At 40.7% G+C, this 8417-nt stretch overlaps 1 long non-coding RNA gene across 2 annotated transcripts; it reads right to left on the reverse strand.

Moving 5' to 3' along the window:
* Positions 1–6727: 6727 nt before the first annotated feature.
* LOC139434104 (uncharacterized) lies at positions 6728–7786 on the reverse strand. Of its 2 annotated transcripts, none has more exons than XR_011643530.1 (3): positions 7671–7786; positions 6982–7065; positions 6728–6873 (listed from the first exon to the last, which is right to left on the reverse strand). It is a non-coding gene; the product is annotated as an uncharacterized lncRNA (long non-coding RNA). The 2 variants fall into 2 exon arrangements; XR_011643529.1 differs by having other exon boundaries at positions 7642–7786.
* Positions 7787–8417: the final 631 nt, after the last annotated feature.

Here is an 8417-nt window from a genome sequence, read left to right on the forward strand (position 1 = left end):
GTTCAGCATCATTCTGCACGGAGCGGCTGATGAACAAACTGAATCTCAGGGGAAGAAGAACAGACATTCTCCTTCGGACAATGGGTCAGGAGAAAATAGTTGGAAGTCACATTGTTTCTGACCTGCATGTGGCTGGTTTAGACAGCAGTCATTATTGTGAGCTGCCTGACACCTACACCCAGAAAACTATGCCAGTTCATCGAGGCAACATTCCTCGTCAGAAAGACCTTCAGAGATGGCCACACCTGAAACATTTAATGATTACTGAGATTGATTCAGATGTGGACCTGTTGATTGGAACTAATGTTCCTCAGGCACTGGAGCCATGGGAAGTTATTCGGAGTGAAGACGGAGGCCCATACGCAGTCAAAACTATGCTGGGTTGGATTGTCAATGGACCTCTCAGAGGAGACAGGAGTAGTGAAATGACTTGTGGACAGCCAGATGTCACTGTCAATAGGATATCTGTTGCAAACCTTGAAGATCTGTGGAAGCAGCAGCTAAAGGCTGATTTCCCTGAATGCAGTCAGGATGAGCAGATGGGACCGTCAGGAGAGGACTGTCACTTTATGGAGTACGTCACAAAGTCTGCTAAATTGATGGATGGCCATTACTGTATTGGCTTACCTTTAAGGAAAAGGGATGATAGTATGCCAAACAACAGGAGAGTAGCAGAACAACGTACACTGAGCCTCAAGAGAAGGTTTGATAAAGATGTTTCATTTCATGCTGATTACACCGCTTTCATGAATGACATCCTTTCAAAGGGCTATGCAGAGAAAGTGCCAGTTATGGATCTGGAACGCAGTGACGGCAGGGTATGCTATATTCCACACCATGGTGTATACCACCCAAAGAAGAAAAAGATCAGGGTCGTATTTGACTGTGCAACTTCATACCAGGAGATATTGTGCTCATAGTCGATGACTCAGCACCTCGCAATTCATGGCTTACAGGAAGGATTGTACAAACCATTCCAGACAGAAGAGGACTTGTACGTCAGGTGCGAGTGAAGACAAAAACTAGCTATCTGGACAGTCCTATCACAAAGATCTGCCTTCTACAGGAAGCAGAAGAGCCGTGAGGAAATTAGTGAACTTCATAGACATTGACATTGACATTTTTTACGATTTTTTATTAAGTGATAGTAAAGATCACTCCTTCATAGGCTAACAAACTATATCTTTTTTATTTTATTTTATATTTTTTGCCTAAAGAAGAAAAAGGACGTTTTATCCTTAAAAGTTTTTTCCTTGATTGTCTCCTACATAATTTTTCAGTTGTGTAATTATTATGTTGATATAATTAGGGGCCGGAATGTAGGAGCCACATATGAAGCCATTCCTGTGTTTGTTAAAATACATGTTTTTTGAGTCACTATAGGTGGTGGGCGTGTCATTGCATTTGGGTGGTGACGTTTGTGCTTATATCCGGTTGCTTTTACCTGTGCACCGGGCAATAGATGGGGGAGTGAGCTAGAGAAGGACAATTTTTGTTTCACGCACGCACTCACGCACGCACTCACGCAGGCACTCAGGCACGCATACAAGGAGATACGTACATGGATATGGAATATTGCATTTTTGGAAAGGAAATAAAAGGTCAAACGCATACTGTGTTGGAAAGACTGAGTTTTTGCGCGTCCACAGTGTTTTTTCTCTTGTTTAGTCCCTCGCGGCACTTTGTTTAAGATTACTGCCGCAATAGTCGTATCTAGTAAGAATTAGAATGGAATTTAAGAATGGTAAAACTGCGCCCCCTGGGTTGTCATTCCTAAATTATGAATGACAGCTTGTGGAAAGTTTGCGAGACTACTGGTTGCATGGCAACTAGGCATCTCGCGAGTTGCGGTAATTGGTTAGTACAATAAAGAAAGGATTTGTTTTGGAATTATTTTGTGTTCCGTTTTTTCTTGGGCGGCCCTCAATCCAATATTGGGTACCTAAATTGGCCCTCACTCATCAAAACTTTGAGAACCCCTGCGTAACTGTAACTGTATTCGGATTACTTTCAGAGCCATGTAATCAGTAATCAGTAACTGATTACATTTACAAAGTAACCCTCCCAACCCTGTCTATATATATAAAACAGTATCATTAAATAATGCTGTGTATGTATACATGAATGAATACATCTGTGTATATTTATGAATAAATACATGTGTGAGTACATATAAGTGTGTGTGTATATGAATAAATGTATATATAAAATAGTATCATTATATAAATATATATATAAAATAGTATCATTAAATAATGCTGTTAGACAAATGAAGTACACAGTAATAGTCAAGGTTATATTCAATATTCTGCACTTACACCAGCTGATAAGATATTTAAAACGTCTTTTGTTTGTCCTGAAAATGACATTTGAGAATACACACAGGCTATTTATAGATGATAAAACACCAGTAATACAATCTCAGGACTCTTCGATATGGCTTTGACAGGATCGTTCACTTTCAGTCAACAAATCCTTTGGAAAGACAAACAACTATTCAATATCCTGCTTTACCGCGACCGCTATAACTGCCGAAGAAGAAGTCTATGACGCTATCGCGTAGAGAGCTACGTTCTTGCGTAATGCGGAAGTGGGCGTGGTTAAATCTAAACTGGGTTGGAATAACGATAGACGCGGTCAGGACACGTAACATGAACGTGCCGGGCGGCGCGGTCCCGTGGGTTAGATGCACGTTCATAATGCAGAGGGAAATAACTAACGTTATTAGCACATTTTTACAACTTGCCACAGCATTTCAGAAAACGGCATAATCTAAAGCACTTTCATCTTTTATGGGCTATGCTCTGCACATAGAGGTTTCTGCAGAGAAAGATTGCTTGAGTTTACAGAAATACAGTAAAGGAAGAAATACAAATGAGTTGTTGAAAGAAATCACATTTTATTCAAAAATAACATTGTGCAACATGCATCTTAGCACCTAGTTGCTTCAGATCTCTCTAAGTGTGATGCATTGTTTGCCAAAACCAGTTTGTAACTGCTGCTTCCTGTGCCTCATTGAAAATCCTTAGCCTTCCACCTGCACCTTCTTGTTTCTCAGTCCTTCAGATAAACAATAAAGATATAGTGGTTGGTCTGTGTCTGTGTTGCATAAAAGTAAGTTTGCCAAAGTACATTGTGCAGGATTGTTGTACAGTTATAGTATGCAACATGAAAACAATTAAATTAGAGTAATGAAGTAAATACATTTCACAAAACAGATATAAGCACTGATATATCATGAGAGTATTATTCTTTGTCCACGTCCTCTCCCTCCAGCTCTACCTCTACCTCTCATTCTTCCTCCTCTCACTCTCACCCTCCTCTTCCTCCTCCTCTCACTCTCAGCCCAGCTCTTCCTCTTCCTCTTGCTTCCAGCTTCCATTGTTGCTGTAAGAAAGTACTCACCTATGGTCTTTTTATATTGCTAACATCCTGATTGATGAGCCAACAATTATGCTATCAGGTGTTTGGTCAGGTGGAACGTGTATTTTGATCATTGGTCCATGTGTGAGGCATTTTGAATATCAGTGTTTTAAACCTGCTAACACGTGACTTTATGTCAGATTCCTGTGTCTTACGTGGAGAAACGTGTGCAGTGGTTTGCAAAAAGTGCCATGTTGATTTGCAAATTGTGTGAAAAGCTGAAAACGTGTTTAGAGTTTTGGAGATTTGAGCCGATGTTTTGCTCTTTGAGTGTCAGTTAAAATAATTGTGCTTTATGTATAATTTTTGTGTGTTAGCAATCGAGAAAAACTGTAATCATGGGCAATGCATCCTTAAATTGTTTAACTGTGAGGTGTTATACAATTGTACTGTACTCTGGAGAGTTTTTTAAGGTAAAAAAGAAACAGCATGATGGGATGCGCAGTACTAGTAGAGAGAACCAAATATGTAAAGCACTTTTTTGTTAATTTATGATTTGCTGCATATAAGGAATAAAACAAAAATCCTCTGTTGTACCATATAGCTTGGTTTCAGTCACGTGACTTCTACGACGCGCGAAATTCAAGTGGAGGTCAGGAAGTGAAAATTCTTCATTCTTCATTCTTCAACGCAGGAATTATGGAGGACACCGACTATGTCAAACAATTAAATGAACCTGCACGCCGCAGATATCGTTAAAAAATCACAGCACACATCGGATACGATCCGTATCAGCTGAAAAAGAGCGACTTTTCTCGTGATTTATCAGATTTGCCCGCTGTCGAGGCGATGGATATCACCAGCTTCCTCGTCCTTCATACCTCCTACTACACGGCTAGCCAAATGAAAGCGTATAAAAGCCTGGAAGCTTTCAACTACTTTGTGTGTGATGGGTGAATGACCTCGGCACCAAAGAGGCATTAAACAAATGTCGCCTTGTTTTTGCCCGGGTGAGTTACCTTCTTACCTCTAAGTAGCATTATTAGGAGACATCTAGCTAGCTAACTTTAGCTACATGGACTCATGTAAGCAGGGGCGCCGCCAGGGATTTTGGGCCCCATGAAAATATATCACATTGGGCCCCACCACCAGGCACAGGCCACTTTGTTTATAAATTACCTCGAGGGCCGTACCAAATGTTCTAGCTGTCCGTATACGGCCCGGGGGCCGGAGGTTCCCCACCCCTGCTTTAATATAATAACATTAGTATTAATATCATAACCAAAATGTCGGTGATTAACATTTTGTTTACAGACTGATCACTCAATGCTTCAAACGGTCCATCATCCTAAATAGACTAAAAGCAGTTTTTTGTTTTATATAGATCATTGGCTATGTGGGAAAATACTGTGTTTGAAATGTATAATTTAAATTAGATGTTAGATTTTTGTTATATATATATTAGGGGTCGACCGATTATCGGGGCCGATATTCATCATTTGACCGATTATCGGTATCGGCCTTTTTTTTATAAAATTGCCGATAACACTCTGATGCGGCCGTTTCTCTGGCTGCAGTCACCACTCTCTGTACACGAGCAATGTCCCGCCCACAGCGCTATCTGATAGGCTATTACTGAAGTGTCAATCAACACTGAAGATTTTCCGGGCAGGAGCCAGCCAGAGAGGCGGGACCTTCTCAGATTACAGGCAGGTGCGAAGAACGCAGACACAGACAGAGGCAAGCAGCAGCGCTGAGCGGCAGAGCCATACGTTTCAAAGGTAAATCAGTTGAAAGCCTAAATTCAATAAACATCCCAATCCCCTATGCTGAAGTTGTAAAAACAGCACGATCTATTGATCCAATTCTATCAGCTTCCCAGTTACACAGGGACGCGGGAAGTCAGTCAGAGTTGGGGTGCGTGCAGCGGAACTGTGGTGCGGGGGGGGGGGGGGTTGCGAGTGGAGCCTCGCAGTTTTTCAGGTTGATATGTGAAGCTCATTAGCTAATGTATTTAGAAAATGTTTAGCAAAATATTAGACGTGAGGCTACTAGTCTAACGTTAGGTCTACTGTAATAGCCTCACTTTTAATAGTTTGCAAAACATTAGCTCGCACTAGTGTTTTGCAGTTGCTAGCAGTTTATTGGGATTTTATGCTAGACATACAGGCATTGGTTTGATATAATAAATTAAGCATTATTGTTAGTTAAGCATGTCAGCATACAGCCCCACTTCTTGTCTCTCTCTAACTCATAGCAGATGGCTGCACTAAAGAAAAGGGCACAGAGAGGAAACCAGTTGTAAGATGTTTAAAAGTTCATTAAACATAATATATGCTTAAATGCATTTCAAAGAAGTTGTGTTGAGTTGTGTTGGAGTTTGTGTTATTCTACATTTTGACACCAAGATTTTCTGATTTTACTGCAAATGTATATCGGTTCCAAATATCGGTTATTGGTCTCCTTGATTACTAATAATCGGTATCGGTATCGGCCTTGAAAAAGCCATATCGGTCGATCCCTAATATATATTGTATTCCAGTCTCCCTTCAGATATGTTAACCCTCTGAGACCCACGGGGCCGTATACGATCCCAAAGATCACGTTGTGTTCAAAGCGTCATAACTTCTCAGCTGTTTCAGCCAGAGACATGCCGTGTTTTTCCTCTTCAACTACAGAAACGGCACTAAACAACTCTATTCGGTTTTTCATTGAGAGGCGTTTACTTATTTCGGTGAAATGAATGCATAAAGTTGTATATGCTGCGGATGGTCTCACCTTGATTCTGGCGCATCGCTCATCATTTATAGATCTATTCTCATCCACCATCTTTGTTTCTGACGTAAAGAGTGAAAGAGTCACGTTTCTGAATCGGACACTCTGAGTGGATGCAGTCACAGCCAATCGGAGTCTGATTCAGAGGGTTGCCTGTCTGTTCTGATGTTATGTTTACTGAAATGAGAGCCGGTATAATTCCACGCGCGAAAACAAAATAAAAGTTGGAATACGTTCTTTTAGTGTTTTGAAAGTAAACAAGGACGGCAAAGACGTTTACTACAGCTGAGGCTTTGGAGCAGATTTTTCAAGGGGACAATGTTGATGAAAATTCAGACGAATCTGCTCAGCATGCCATGTGTGATTGAGGACATGATATATCATGTGTACTCTTCAAAATTGGCAGGACAGAAAATGACAATTCGCAAAAAAACGCCCATGGACACTGCCCAAAAGAATGGGCATAACTATTGAACAGAATATGTTAGAATCTTCTAATCAGTTATGATACAATGATAATAAATGTGTGCAATTTTCTGTGTTGAATGTTTCTTTCAATGTTATGGTTAGCAGTTATTTTTAATGAAATAAGTAAAACATTCAAGCTCCGTTTTTTATTTATTTTTTATTTATGGGCAAATATCCCCTATTATAGTGTATATAAGTCTCTAATGAGTGACACATATCATTAGCTGAGGTTGTGTTGATTTCTGGGATGTGTAAAACTTGATTTTACTGCAAAGAAATGACAATTTATTAGGCAAAACACAAAAATATACAAAAACAGAAATGTCCTATGTGGGTCTCAGAGGGTTAAGTGGCATTCAACACAATGCTGCTCACCTCCTTCAGTTTGGAGAAAAGCTGGTTCAGGTTCAGCCTTGTGGGGGGACAGGGCTGCTGAGCCTAAAGATGGATCTGTTGGACCTGGCACCAGGGGGAGGGACAACTGATTTAGTATGAATAGGCGCTAAAAATGTGCCTGCATTTATTCAAGGTAGGTAGGTAGGTAAGAATGGAGAAACCAGCTCGAGTGCACTAGAATTTGAAAGTACACAACCGAAAAAAATCTGCCCCTTCCTTCAGAGTTCCTTACAGAGCCCCTCCTCCAACACACACAAACGCGCACATGACCAATGAGGGCATGAGATAAGTTTGTGCACAGATGGAAGGCTGACAGGCAGGAAGGCCATCCAGTTATTTTAGCTGGGCCGGCTCAGATGATTGGTCGTGCTTTTTATAGCGCCACGGCTTCCATAGTTGATTTTTTTGTAATTATTGTCAAAGCATTTAATATATTCATTGCTATCGGGATGTTAAGAGCATTCCATGGAATATAACAAAAATGGCTTCTGAAGTGAATTACCTACCATACCTTTAAATGTCAGCTAAAAGAGCAGTGAAGAGCAGTGAATTTGCTGTAAAGGTATTAACAGTACTTAATGTCAGCTTAGTAAACAAAAAAACATTAGCTAACTTCCACCACTCATGGACCACACCCACCTTTTCTTGTGAAAAACTGTGTGACATACCGTCGCCCTTTAGTTCCTCTCTCTTGTCTTTCTCTCCTTTCTCTTCTTAGAGCCTGACTTTGTTGGTCGTTGAAACATGGTACAACACACGTATGTAGGCTAAGTACTAGCATCCCTCCTCACATGCTTCACTCTCTGCAAGTGCCGGTGCCGCACCTCGTTTGGAGGCAGGACCAAACCATTACACGTAAATAGAAAGGGGTGTACAGAGGCTTTGGGTAATTAACTTTTGGTAGAAAATAAGTTAAATGTATCGTAAGTTTAGCGAGTAATTTATCAATATAACGTTCTATTAATGTTAATTATTGAGGATTGATGAGAGGTTACTTAATTTTTTTTTCTTAATGTTCTGAACATTTTGGGGCCCCTGTCAATCACGGGCCCTTAGAATCGTCCTAACTTTTCACCCCCTTACGGCGCCCCTGCATGTAAGGCAGGGTTACGGCTGTCGCCTTGACTTCAGCATTAACTGGCCTGTGAGTGTATATATATATATGTGTATGTGTGTTATGATTACATGCAGTGATGTACCTGAACGCGTTCAATGAACGATCGTTCATGAACGCGTTCATATTTTGGGCGAACGTGAACTGAACGTACTGTATTTCCGCTAGATGAACGTAATTGAGAACGCGTTCATTCTCAGCGGTGTATAACGGCGTTCAAAAGTGCGTTCATTCTCAGCACTGTATTATAACGGCGTTCAAACGTGTACCAGATTTCATATGCCTTTCAGCCGAAAACCCA

This window comes from Pseudochaenichthys georgianus, chromosome 7, assembly GCF_902827115.2.
Source record: "Pseudochaenichthys georgianus chromosome 7, fPseGeo1.2, whole genome shotgun sequence".
Lineage (NCBI taxonomy): Eukaryota > Metazoa > Chordata > Actinopteri > Perciformes > Channichthyidae > Pseudochaenichthys > Pseudochaenichthys georgianus.